General features: G+C 43.5%; 1 protein-coding gene across 3 annotated transcripts in view; it reads left to right on the forward strand.

Moving 5' to 3' along the window:
* Positions 1-14,144, forward strand: part of PLCL2 (phospholipase C like 2) — a 192,899-nt gene that overhangs the window by 82,859 nt on the left and 95,896 nt on the right. Inside the window, exon 1 of one of the 3 annotated variants that reach the window (XM_059920386.1) lies at positions 6,747-6,911. The exons of the other annotated variants lie outside the window; for them this stretch is intronic. The gene's annotated coding sequence lies outside the window, so the exon portion shown is untranslated. Of the gene's footprint in view, positions 1-6,746; positions 6,912-14,144 lie in introns of those variants that run through there. 3 annotated transcript variants of the gene reach the window in all.

Consider the following 14,144-nt stretch of genomic DNA (forward strand, 5'->3'; position numbering starts at 1 on the left):
GCCTGAATGAAGCAGAAGTCACTGCGGCCCCCAGCAGCCCTTGCCTTATGTTTGACACATGTGTTAGGAATCTATTCAGCCAGTGCATGATTATTTTGAGCTGATTATCCAGTTCCTGGACGATCTCAGACATTGCTTTTCTTCTTGTATTTGGAATGTAGTCAGAGGACAGAAGAAGGAATGAAGATCCTACATTTTTTATTGCTGGTAAGAGGGTAGTTAACCAAAAACAACCACACTCATTTGAAGGTTTAAAATGAATGGCTGCAAGACAGCTTAAAAATGATTTCTGACTTCTTTATCAGGGGGCCTCATTTCCATCAACGCGCACAAATTAGTTAATGATGCGTTGCCCTGGCAGCCAGTGACAGCAAGCTGAAGCTTCATTTTTCTTATGACTCATGCTTAGTTGCCACTTGGGAACTCTCAGTCCAGTAAGATGAGAGGAGAGAGAAGGGAGAGGGTCTAATGGGCCGTAGAGAAAGGGGGTGGGCAGAGGTCTGCCTTCCTTTCTCTGCAGTTCAGTGCTTTAGGTCCAGCCTAGATATCACCGCCAAAGGGAGGAAAATGTTCTCACTGTGGGGGAAGCGCTGGCAGCCACGAGGTTCTCAGGGATGTGATGATGTAAGGACAGCCTTACAAGCTCATTAGTTTTCTCACCATAGAGGCATTGGTGCGCTCAGATGCCAGACAACATTGTGTCAGTGCAACAAGCCCAGAATCCTAGCAACATTTTTAGATGTTGGAAACTTATTGAAAATGACTCTTTTCACATTAGGAGGTTTTGTTGGCAGAGAAGAAAGCAGATTGTGCCCTTTGCCAAAGCATAGGAAAACTCATGTATAATTTTCTTTTGGTCAGCCCTGGCTGTTCTGTTAGAACTTTTAGCTAATGCAAGGATGCTTGCCCAAAGAGAATAACTGTCAAGAAAATGTAATTCTAAGGAATGATGAAGTCTTGTTTTTGGAATGTTTACTTTTTCACAACATCAGCAATTTGTTTTTGTTGTTGCCTTGTTTACTTTTGGCTGGTATGCCTCTGGACCATTATAAGCCCAAATAGGAATTTATAAATTTGACTCATATTTCAGAATCACCTGATTATGTGATTTATATACTATAGGGCACACAAGCCACATTCATTTTGTGATTAAAAGCCTCAGTTAAGTCTAAGGCATGAACTCTTGTTTCTCTTAGTTTGTATGCGTATATTCCCCTCCTCCCAGGGGGTTTCGCACACATGAACTCTATTTGACATTTGGTTTGAACTACAACTTTGAAAAAGTAAACTTTATCAAACCCATCTGAACTACAGTTGTCATGATTTGTATTTGCTGGAAATGCATTTATTTAAATAATATAATATTGATAATATACAGATCAAGTAGCAAAGACGAAAATAGCATGCTTCCCCCACCCCCAGTTTACTTTCCATTTTAATTTAAGCAAATTTTGTATCAGTTAGTTTTTTAAAAGATAATATACTTTAAAATTTTATATTGAGTGTTTGGAAAAAGAAAGCCAACAATAATCTTATGATTAAAATTGTGACTCCATCCTCATTTTCACTGTCTATGAGAAATGAGTAGTTTCAATATTAGTGGGGCATTATCTGGAATTTAAAAGAGTAAGGAAGTTTTCTATGAGTTTGTTTATTTGGTTCAAACATAGGTACATCTTCTGAACGATTTATATTTTGTTTGCAGCATGGCCAAAGATCATACTTGAAGGTTAATTTAGTTGTTAACTTTTACGTCTTAGAGGTTCTCTTTCCTGAGTAGAAAAGTAATTGCCATCTACTTTATTTCCCAGTGCTTTTTTTTTTTTGAGGAGGAAATGAGGAGCTTTTTTTTTTTTTTTTTAATTGATTGATTGATTGCTATGTTGGGTCTTTGTTTCTGTGTGAGGGCTTTCTCTAGTCGCGGCAAGCGGGGGCCACTCTTCATCGTGGTGCGCGGGCCTCTCACTATCGTGGCCTCTCTTGTTGCGGAGCACAGGCTCCAGACGCGCAGGCTCGGTAGTTGTGGCTCACGGGCCTAGCCGCTCTGTGGCATGTGGGATCTTCCCAGACCAGGGCTCGAACCCGTGTCCCCTGCATTAGCAGGCAGACTCTCAACCACTGTGCCATCAGGGAAGCCCCTCCCAGTGCTTTTTATACAAGAAATATGTGATGAATCGCATCTTGAATTTAGTTTCTGAAAGTTATTCTTAGCAAGGACTTTTGCTTGCTAAATTTTGTTGGACAGTAAATATGTGTAACCCTGTGAATTGCCATTTGTGACTTTTCTGTCACAGAAATTTAGTATCTCACTATAGCAGTTTATTCACTTCAGGTGTGTGGTGACATCGTATCTTAAAGCTTCTTTTAGATGTTCTATTTTCTTCACCCCAAATTATCCTCTTTTGTATTGTGCTATAAACTTATGCCACTTCAGATTTGTAAGTAGGCAGGGTACTCATTTCTAAAAATATGTTTTCTGGTTAACAGTTTCAAGGAGGAACATCTGAGGCAGAGAATGCATTTGCTTCATGTTCATTAGAAAGTTCCAGCACCTGGAAGGTGCTCCGTGAATCCCCGTGGATTCAGGGGGCTGTACCACATGCTAGATCTCTCCCCAGACTGTAAAATTAAGACCCGTTCTCCGTTGGTGCCTTTCTGTCTTCATCCAGCCTCTGACCTCTTTTTCATTTTACCAGTTGATTTAGGCTTTTGCAAGTTTTTAGGAAACATTATTATCCCCCCGAGAATCCTGTGAGCGCTTCCGAGACACGGTGTTCACAGGGCTCGCTCTTCTAGTTTCCTTTTCCTGCTTTGGGGTAGATGTGTCTTTGGTGGACGCATGGGTGATGTTTGTTACCATAAAGGCAGCAGTTGGGACCTACCGTATTTATCAAAACCCAGGAATGTGGCCCAAAGTCAGGACAGAAATGCACACTTCTGGGCAGAGGGTTTTCAGGCATCTTGAAGTGAAGAGCAGGTGTTGGAAGCAGGGCCTGGGGCGGGGTGGCCGGGCCTGCCTGGTGTAATTTAGCGTCTGGTGTCTGGCGGTTGTGTCTTGTCTTTCCCTGTTACCTGTGAGCCCCTTGGTGCAGGGAGAAGTGACTTCCTTTATCCACAGGGTTGATGCTCCCGCTGCATTGACAAACTTTCTCCTCTTTCCTTTCCTCCAAGGAGAGAAGTTACTCCACAGCTGCATATTCTCTTACCAGAAAATCAAAAAAAAAAAAAAAGAAAGAAAAGAAGAAAGCCATAGTGGAGGTTTCTAAAAATGAAATCCATTCTTCCTTATTCAATGACAAAAATAAACTTAATCTGTGAATATATTTTTAGTTTGATATAACTCTATCTTCCCCCTTTTCTACATTTCTGTATTCTGTGTAGATACTAATCTGATAACCTATCATTAGTGGGCCTTTGGGTTGTTTTTCCGTAGCAGTGGCATTTTTTTATGTCATTAAATGTTTTGTATTAATTTAAAGATGATATAAAGCATATATTAAAGAACATTTTGAAAAACAATCCCTCTAGGTCTCATCCCTCCCACACAGCTATTTTCACTCTTGCATGTTGCGTTCCAGGTGTACACGTATCTATGTAACAACATAGATGTTGTTAAAGGATGCTTTCTGTTTTGTTCAGGGTTTGACTTGTCATGATCCAGTCTCTAATCTACCTACTGTCATGAGGATTTACCAAGGCCCGACCACATTAAAAAGAACGTCTATGATTTGCAGCCATGGTTCAAAGCAGAGCTAAGTGACTCCCGTGAGAATAAAATGGTCCATATGGGATAAGAGCTTCAGCATCTGTAGACTATGCTCTAACCAAATGAGGTGACCAGAATTGTCCACTACTGGCCACTCATTTTATAATGCTAGTAAGGACTAAACTGCAATGATTTTAATAAGGACAGAGAAATTCTCATTGCAAAGACTTTTTCTACTTTATCCAGAAAAGTATTCTAAAACATTTATAAGATACATTTGAGCAAATTCTTATTCCTTAATTATCATGAAATATGTCTAAGGCTTCCATTGCATTTTGGAGTCACATATTCAAATGCAATGATTTTGTACTTCATTGTAGGTCAGCAGCAAACTCCATTTTTTTCTGTATGCTGTGAAGACACTTAGTCAAAATGTGAAAGCTATTTATTTTCAGCGATTTAGGTAAATTGTTATTTACAACCAAGACAGGAAATGGGATAATTCTGTGGTTTCTGCCAAAAGCCATTTTATTATTTCTCTTCATACCTAAATGTGTGGAGGGTTATTTCTTTTCTAATATGTAAAGCTTAAATAATAAAGCCCTATTGACAGGTGTTGAGACTTGTTTTTAAAAGAAATGAGGAATTGTATAAACAGCTGATTTTTTTTGTAAGATTACAGCTTTTTTAAAGAAGAAGTAAAGGTCTAATAATTCTAAGAATAAAAATAACTTACCACTAGCTGTTTTCACTGGCTCTTCCTTTCTATTTCACCTATTGATTTTGCTTAGTAGACATGTAATTGGTTGTAAAGTACTGAAATTTGGGGAAAATAAGGTTTTATTAAATAATAAATCATTTCCCTGGTTATTTGATTGTAAACCTTTCTTTGTGGACAGGAGTGTTAGAGATTGCTGTTTCTATGTGAATCTTTTCAGGGTTTACCTCTTTGGATAATCTACTTGGCTTCTGATCTCCATAAATTAGAACATATCGACAATTCATAATTGACATGGAAAGTCAGAAAGAAGAGGATGTCACCAATAAGGGGGAAAAAAAGGGTTATGATTTAAGAATCAGACCCATCCTTAGCAATTTCAGGGATAAATGGGTTACTTAAAAGAAGCTAAGGTGGATTGCTTTTGTGAAGTGGAAGTGCAGGTGGGTTCATTCCTAATTTTTGGACGTAGGATTGTCTCTTTTGCAAAGATAACTTTTCATGGAATTTCTTTAGTTACTTCTCTTCAGTAGAGGATGCAGTAACTGTGGCTGTGTGTATTTTGGTTATTTTAAGGCTCAGGAGTCCTAGGAAGCCTTCCCTGGACCCGTAGGCTGGGAATGGTGGCTCCACCCCGAGTGCCCGCAGCTCCCTGGGTGTGCTTCTATATTACCTTCTAATCACGGACTTTTGAATTGTTATTCCTGCCATCTCCACTTGACTGTAAGGTTTTTTAGTACTTCCACTGTACCTGGCTCATGATGCTTTAATTATTGTTTGTTGAACTGAACTAAACTAAAAGCCAAAATAAAAAGCATAAAAATATACTTGATGAGTATACTATTTCATTATGACACACATTGAAACATGGAAGGGTGACCATGAGGGAGACTTTTGGCTTATTGCTCTACTCCAGTGTCACTTTTCGTTTATTTCCTTAGGGAACCGAGTGATAGAGTGGTGTCTGCGCTAAATTTGCGTACTCCGTGTGCTGTTGTCCCACACAGGGAATGTGTGAAAAGGATTTAGGGTTGTGGTGTCTATACGACCTGTGCGTGGGCAATGCCAAGAGTGAAAGCAGCTACTCTGCGGTGCCCCGGAAGGCACTTTATATGAACTTGCTCTCAGTGCGGAGGCACATGCGGGCAGCATCCAGATGGCAGTGAGGCACAGGAGAGTGTTAGCCTGTTTGGAGCGGCAATTTCTGAGGGCTTTGCAGAAGAAACAGAGCTGGTCATCAACACTGAGGGACAGTACTCACTACTCCTGGTCACCCCTTAGAGATACCAGGAGGAGGAGAACAAAAACTGAGATGATCTGTGGAATTATGACATCCTGAGCGGTCCATGAGTCTGAGCAACCCTGGAGATGTTGATCGGAGCAGTCAGTGGAGCGAAGACACTGGGAATTCCAACCCGCGGGAGAGGGGCCTTGTCCGACCACAGACACAGGCAGAGGAGCTCGAAGGAGGACCCAGCCAGACATCTGCCAAGCTGAGGAGTTGAATGACCCCGCAAGTCAAGAGAGAAGTTACGGGAAATGATGTTGAGCTACCTATACCTTTGTCACTGCAGACAGCTTTCCTAGCCTCCCTGAACATTGGGTTTCTTTGTAGAAGGTAGAAGGCAATGACATCTGCATCTTGGAGCGGTGTGGGTTTTAAAGAGGTGTCCGCGTGATTCACCAGCACTGGGCCCGGCGTGCTTGACTGTCCACTGTGTTAGTTCCTTCCTGACCTTGCAGTTCTTCTAAAGTGAATCACCCACAGATGGAAGGGCTCTGCCCCTCTGGTGCTTTAGCTCCTGTTTTGGGCATGGTAGAACTGTCTTCAAAGCTCTAATAGGGAAGACCAAATAATAACCTAACCATCGACCAAAAAAGGGTCACGTGTTAGAGAAACTTGGGCTGGGGGCCCAAGCTGGTGATAGGCTTTCAGGTTACAACAGCCCTTATTACATATAACTCCCAGTTATTTTTCACAGCAATACATGTTTAAGATTTCCAGTTCCTCTATCTCTTTGCTTCAAAACTGGAGTGTCCATTTAGTGCAGAAAGCCATGTGTTTTTAAGGGGAATTGGAGGAAGGAGGCTGACATCTGTGGGGCTTCTGAGTGCCAGATTCTTTCCCTTTCCCTCCGGTATTTCATTTGACTCACGGCAACCCTGTAGAATAAATTGTTATCCTTGTGTAAGGGATGAGAAAATCAAGGCAGAGAGAGGACGAATCTAGTAGCCTAAGGTCATGAGCAGCTAGGAGGCAGGGTCAGAATTTGAACCCAGGTCTGCAGGTGTTAATGCCGGTGCTCTTTATCTGAAATGCAGAAAGGCCGCCTGGAGGGAGAGGTTTCAACGACAGGACAGCGGCCCCTCGGCACCGTGAGCGTCTGGGAGGCCGGCTGCAGGCTCCATGTGACCCAGGGCCCAGCCACGCTGGCACAGGGCAGACTCTGCAAAGATTTACTGAGTGAATGAAAGTCACAAGTTAAGGTACAAAACTAATTATTTTAGCAAGTGACAGGTTGTCAGCCATATGAAATTTGTCATCAGCGTTGTCGAATTACTGAAAGATATGTGACACGTATTCACATAGGCTCCACTCTGTTTAAAGGTCTGTGTTATAATTGGACAGTATCTGAAAAACTGACACAAAATAAAACTCAAAAGATGTCAACAGTTTTTCAGATGACTAAAGAGGCACACGCTGCCTCTGGAGAAAAGTAAACTGATAAACCTAAAGATAATCTTCTAAAAAGTAATGATATAAATTTCGATTCATGTAGTCTCCACTTCTTCTCCCCGAAGTTTAAAATGTTCAAAAGTTGCCATTTTGGAGATTTTTAAAAGCACTATGTATTTGCATGTAAAAGACAGCACAAACAGCTTTCAATCAGATAGAAAATTAAAAGTAAATGTAATAATTTAAGAACTAAATATACTATGCCAGTTCTTGGCCAAATAAATGAAGCTATTAGCTGTATGTTTTGTAAGAATCTTGTAAAGAGCTAGCTGAATGCTGGTATTTTAATTCGTGACCATAGACCCGTGGATTCATCAAGCCTGGGATGTGATGGAAATTCTGCTAGGTTGAATAAATCAAGTTTTGTTTAACTGAGGATTTTTCACTAAAGGTAAAAAGTCAATTACTATGGCCATGGAGCTATTACAGTTGGTTGAATCACCTCAGTTCCCCCTACCCCAATAGACAGGAGCTGTAACAGGAGAGCCGGTACAGTGAGATGCCTTTTCCTTGGAATCCATTTGGTCAAAGCGTATTTAGAACTAGCAAAAACCAATAAGTGCCTTCCTTTAGCGCTAGTTGACTGTTCCTTAGAAGTTCATTTCACAGTCTTAATGAAGATACACCAAGTAGTTTGCAATTTCATAAACTTCTGTTGAGGCTGCTCGTTTCCTTTTCTTGAGGGTAAGGGAATGCCTCTGGAGCTTTGTGAGAAAGCCGGGGCTGACAAGTGGCTGCAGTCTGGGTCGTCTTTCAGGGGACGACAGCGTTGGTGTCAAAAGGAACTGGATGTTTATGATTTCTGTACCACAGGTTGGAAGGAGCTACCATCTTTCCTTGGGCTGATCTGTATTGTATATTAGTTCTATAAATAGTGCAATTTTGTGGCTTCAGAAGCTACAGATTATTTTTAAGTGGTTATCTTGACTGAGCAAGTTAATTTGTATCAACTAGGTGAAAGGCAAATGTAATTTGCATTTATTAAGCCTCTAAACCACCAAGTAAAATATGCTTTTAGTAAGCCTGAGGGGGAAAAAATCATCATTTTCCACAGATTACTTGGTTGAAATCTTAGTTTTTAATTCCTTTTCAAGTTATGTCTGTGTCTTAGCATACATCACAACTTCTTACATAATATCAAGCCTATGAGGTCATTTAAATAGTATTGGATGATTCATTGTGGTGATGTATTATGGAGATCTCATTAGGACTGTTTTTGATTTCTCTCTCCCCAGCCCCCTTTTTTTCTTTTTTGGAGGACAGTTAACCTTGCTTTTCTCTTTGTGTATAGTGTGGCTTTGGGGGTGATATGAGGGTGAGTGAACATTGTGGGATTTTTTAGCAATGATGTTCATTTGTAATTTTTTAAAGTATGAGACCCACAGAATGTTATTCCAAGAAGCTTATATTGGCCTTGCTTGCTTGCTTTTGTGAGTGACAGCCCGTCTTTCCAGCCATTCATTCCTGAGTTCAGTGAGGAAATTTGCTGAGGGCTTGCTTTGGGCAAAGCCCCGCAGTAGAAATGTCCTGGAAGCCTGGGGCGTGGGGCGTTGGAGTTAAAATATGACTAGGCCCTCCCATCAAGGAGCTTGTCACCTAGACCTGCTCTGTCCTATCTGTTAGCCTGGGAGCCTGGTGGTTAGTGGGTGCTGCTGTGTGGTCGGTCAGAATTGAGCTGTGCTCTAAGTGTGTCCCTTGCTCCCTTTCAGAGGCTCAGTAAAGGCAAACGATTTTAATTTTTATATCGATTACATGTGGAAATGATAGTATTTGGGGTTAAAGAAAATGAATTATGAAAGTTTATTTCATCTGTTTCTGCATTTTTAAGGTGGCTACTAGAAAAATTTTAATTACAAATATGACTCTCGTACTTTTTGGCCGCTCCTAAGCGAGACAGTGTCTCTGCCTCTTTCCAGTGATGTCACCAAGGGAAAGTGTCCATCTACCCAAAGATCACTCAGTGTTTTCCCCGTAAATACTCATGTTTGTAACCACAACAAACAATAGCAGTCAGAGTATAACAGGATAGGAAATCAGAGCATATATTTCTCAGTAGCTCTTTAATTAGCCCATGATTATGTAAATATGTGGTGAGATAGCACAGTTTTTTCTTTCACAAGTATGATTTAAAAAAAATGGTAGTAAACACGAAACCAAGGTTCCCATCTGCTTCGAATTGAAATAAAAGAATGAAAGGGGGGGGAGAGGCCGGAGAGCCATCCTCCTGTGAGGCTGGCAGCCCGTAGGGAGCGAGGTCCAGGCGGCCACTTGTCTGGGGAGGACTCCGGCAGAAGAGAAAGCTCTGACCAAAGCCTCCTAAAATGCTCGCTGTAGGAGGGAACAGCGGTGATGCCGATACCAATAGTAGTGATAAGGTCACCACATGAAGTCCACTGACTTAGGGCATGGAGGGCTTCCGCAGGCACGCCTGCCCTCTCCGGTTTAACACTGCGCGTTAGTCCTAGGCGGCGGGCGCTCTTTCTAAAGCCCCGGGCCAGGGTTACCTACACGGGAAGTTGCGGTGAAGCCAGCCGCAGGTAAGGCAGCCATGCCGTGTGCAGATACCACGGGGACCTTTGGCCAACCCCCTTCCCTTTTGCTGTAGGAGAGAGAAGCGTTCGTGAGCTCCCAGAGAGCCTTAGGAGGAAGCTTTGTATAAGTTGTACCCATTTAGGTCCCTGAGTTTAATTTGGGTGAGCTCCTTTTGCGCTGACCAGTAATCCCAGTAAGTAAGACTTGAAGACTCATAAGGTAATGGCAAAGTCTTAGGAAAGTCAGCCTCTGTGGTGCTTTCATATTTATTTTCTCCTTCGTGCCTTGCCAAGCCGTGTCAAGCAATTGAGGGCAAGTAATTACTTTCCTCATTTGATAAAAGTAGTGGCTGGCTGAGGTTTCAGGAGGACCTTCCCAAGGTCACAGCCGGTCCCCTGGGGTGTGGGAGGACTCAGCGGTGGCTGGCGGAGCAGGTCGGCCCCGGGAGAGGGAGGGACAGGCCACGCAGCCTCGGGGCCTAGAAGCTGTGCACAGCCAGGTCCTGAGCAGCAGTGGCTTCAAGCACTTAATCCCTCAGGGTCAAGACAGAAAAACAGGACTTTCCTTGAGTATTTAATCTAGGGAGTTGTTACAGCTGCTGGAAGAACCACGAGGCCAAAGGGGGAAACAAGGCCACCCAGAGGTGAGTAAGTGCAGAAAACCATCCCAAGCTGCAGGTGGAGGGACGGGAGCAGCTCGGTGCTGAGCCCGGAGGCCCTGGGGACACAGAGTGCACATGGCCTCTGCTGGCCTCTCCCCTGCAGGGAGGTGGAGGGAGAACCAGCCAGCTTCGCCCCTCTTGCCCGGCCTCAGGCCCCGCCAGAGCCTCATGGGTGTCACCCAGCAGGTACCCAGCTGACTCGGGGGCTGAGGAGACCTGCCACGAGGACCAGCTCTCTGCCACACAGGGCAGAGCGGGGTTGGGATAGGAAGCTTGCCATCTGCCTGGGAGAACTGTTGCGCCTCTGAAATGGTGGGATGATAGGTCCTGCCTCACAGAGTGGAGGCCTCAAAGAGATCATGTTTATAAAGTACCGTGCATCATAGCAGCTCAGCAAAGGTCAGCCCACCTCCCTTCCCCTGTGGACGGCTGCAGTTCGAGTGGGCAGTAGTTGCCGTGTGGCCCCAAAGCTCAGGTGTGTGACAGATGAGACTGACTTAGATCCTGACGGTCTCTCTGACCACTGGTTGCAGGTTATTCTAGTCGCCAGCCTTACTTCACTCTTCTTTCTTTTTGAAATTTTCTCCCTTCTCAATTAATTCGTAAAGAACATCAATTCATAAAACACCCACTGCATTACCTAACTCAAGGACACTTCTGCCGCTGTCCAGGAGTGCTGGGCTACAAGAGCGAGGACTGCTCAGGCGGACTGGTCCAGGCCGTGTAGAGGGTTGATTTTCCCACATTCCTAATCCTGTCTTATTTTGAAAAGCCCTTGGTCTCAAGTTTTTTAGTCTTATTAAATTAAAAACATCCCTACAGTAACGCTTTTAAAAGCACAACTAAATTACTTGAAAAACAAATTTATAATTGGAATAAACGTGGTTCAGCTAAAACTCCAGCTCTTTCCAGAGAACAGAATGTGATTTCTGTGTTGCTATTATAATTTCCAGTAAACCCAAGTGAATTTTACATCCTGTTTGGTTTGGGGGAAGAGGGGAGATGCATCAAATCAGATTAAAAGATAAACTTTTAGCAAATCTAAGTTTTAGATGCATTTCTCACGTGCCATGAGCCACAGACTAACTCAGCAACTTTACATTTCTGAACCTGGAGAGTTGGGTTTTGAGGTGACCGCAGGGTAGAGAGTCCTAGATTGTTGATGGTGACACGTATCACAGTGATGATGTCATATGTGTCTAATACATCATGTTTTGATTTAAAGTGAGAGCCACAATGCACATCCATTTGTTGGGGGGCGGGAGGGGGGGGAGATGCGATCCCTAGAAGAGCTGATCTGTGGTCTGTTGAGATGGTTGGTTGGAATGGCACAGGCATCAGCTCCCTCCCCCTGCCTTGCACCAGCTCCGAGAACCCCTGCTCCGCCCACCTCCCATGCGCCCTTCTAACAACTGTATCCCCTTTGTGAAGGCTGCCCTGCCGTTGCCCGCTCTCCACAGCGCTCCCCCACCCCCACCCCTCCGTTCATCACATCCAGCAGATCGTAATTCCCATTTGTGTCTCGCTTCCCCTTTTGGGGGCTGCACGGGGCCTGCCGTGAGGTTTGCAGGAAGGCCTGGGCCAGTGAGAGTCATGGGAGAGCAGGGCTCTGCATGGCTAATAACAGCTGGTCTGATTGTGCCCCCAGATCAAGGGGCGCCCCAGCCGGGAGCTGGGCAAGGACTTAAGGGCCAGCCAGGCAAGCTGGGGACGGGGCTAAGGGTCCATCCCCACAAAGGGGCGGAGGGTGGGGAGAACTGTAGAAGCCTCGGGAAATAAATAAGCAGCAGCCATGAGGATTAGGCCGCCACGCCCGAAGGTGCACATGGCTACCCTTCCACTGATTCAGGGCAGCAAGACTAAGCCCGACCTCACCACAGGTAGAGCTGGGTTCCCAGCCTGGTAGCATGGGCTCTCAGACTGGACAGAGACATGTCCAGACAGACCCAACTGGCCCGCCTGCCTGCCTGCCTTCCTGCCAGTCAGGATGGGACCATCCCTGAAGCTGAGATTGGACTTTGGTTACACCTGAATCTCCAGTGCCTGGCACTTAGCAAGGATGTCACACTTTTTTAGTAAGGTCGCTTTCAAGGAGGGTGAACACCTGTTTCACTTTGCCCAGGACAGCCCCTGTTGTGGTGACATATTTATTAATAATTCCCATTATCACGCAGAAGTGCCCCCGTCACTGCCCCGCGGGGAAATAGAGTCCAGCGGTTGCTGGTGGTTCCAAGCATCCCCATGGTCTGTGGGTGCTGCCCCCCCCCCCCCCGTGGGATCCGTCGGGCACTGCTTCGCTTCCCAGCGCCTTCTCTCCAGAGCCTTCTCCGTAAGAGCCGGGGCCTTAGGGACTCGGTGCAGGGTTGCAAAATGGAAGGGTCACCTTCGAAACTCAGAAATCAAAGCACTGTTTAGAAGTGGCAGTTGGTGTCGCAGCCAGATTCTTGGAATAAGGACCACATCTTGCTTAATAAGGGCTTTTGGGGATTTGTTTGCAAGTAGGCCTAGAATTAGTCCTTGTTATTACTCCTGGATAACTTTAATGAAATAAAATACAGTATAATTAAATGTGGCGTTTTTAGCTTGTATTATCTTAACTTCATGTAAAATGTAGTCATGCCTGATAAATGCCTGTATTTCACTCTCACACCAGTATCCTGAAGCATATTAATCAAAAACGCTTCTAGTTCCAAATCTCAAAACTAAAGTCTGCAGCATGTACTTTGTAGGATGGCTCTAGCTTCTTGGTTTTGTAATCGATACAACTTGATACAGAGACCCCTGTTAATAGTGTGTTCTGTGTTGTATTATTTAAAACATGAATCAGGTTCAGGAAGCTGTATTTAGGATGAGTTTTGTACCTGCTGCGTGAATTAATTGTGCACTTGGTATCCTGTCATGTCTCTCAGTGGTTGGGGCTTACAGCAATGAGGGCTAGAAATGGTGACACAAGATTTCACTGAAGCAGTTAAATTGCTTTAGTCACTGGCGGCGTAGGCCATTTAAAAATGCATTAATGATGAGATTTTGCTGGGTTTTAACACTGCTTTTCATTTCAGTTTGATGAACTAATTAATTTGGAAGGGACTCGTGGTTTTAAAAGGGTATATATACGCTGATTCAGGAGAATGGCAGGACTGGACCTTCTGCCATTCAAACTGGCATTGCTCTGTTTTCCAAACGCTCTCGCTTAATCGCTTGAGTCTTAATGGATTCCTGCCATGTAGGCATTGGCATTTTTATTGATTTCTTAACCAAAGTGTAGCTTTTAATTTAAAAAAAATGGAGGGCATATTTGTGGCACTTCAGCAGGTGTTTGTGTTAGAAAATCTGGTATTTGCATATAACACCTCTGTGTAGAAAAGTGGTGGGTTGGAAATTGACTATAACTTAAAATTTTTTCAATAAATAAAAAATTTCAATAATAAAACAATTTTCAAAAACTTACTGTGGTAATCATTTCATGATGTATATAAGTGAAATCATTATGTTGTATACCTTAAACTTTTACAGTGCTGGATGTCAATTAAATCTCAATAAAACTGGAAGGAAAAAATTTGGATTATGACAATGTATACTGTAACATTTTGGGATAATCGTAACTGTTTAAAGAGTTCTTTTAAAAGGATACAGGTTTCTATCTGGTGTTTGAAATGGTGAGCCTTTAAGTGGTAATCTTTGAGTTCATTCATTTATTCAGGGAGGTTAATAAATATTTAAGTGTTATTATCCTTTAGCTCAGTTTTAGGCTGTGAAGGCAGAAATACCTACATGAATGGGCTGTTGATTC

This window comes from Balaenoptera ricei, chromosome 4 (assembly GCF_028023285.1).
Source record: "Balaenoptera ricei isolate mBalRic1 chromosome 4, mBalRic1.hap2, whole genome shotgun sequence".
NCBI classification, from domain to species: Eukaryota; Metazoa; Chordata; class Mammalia; order Artiodactyla; family Balaenopteridae; genus Balaenoptera; species Balaenoptera ricei.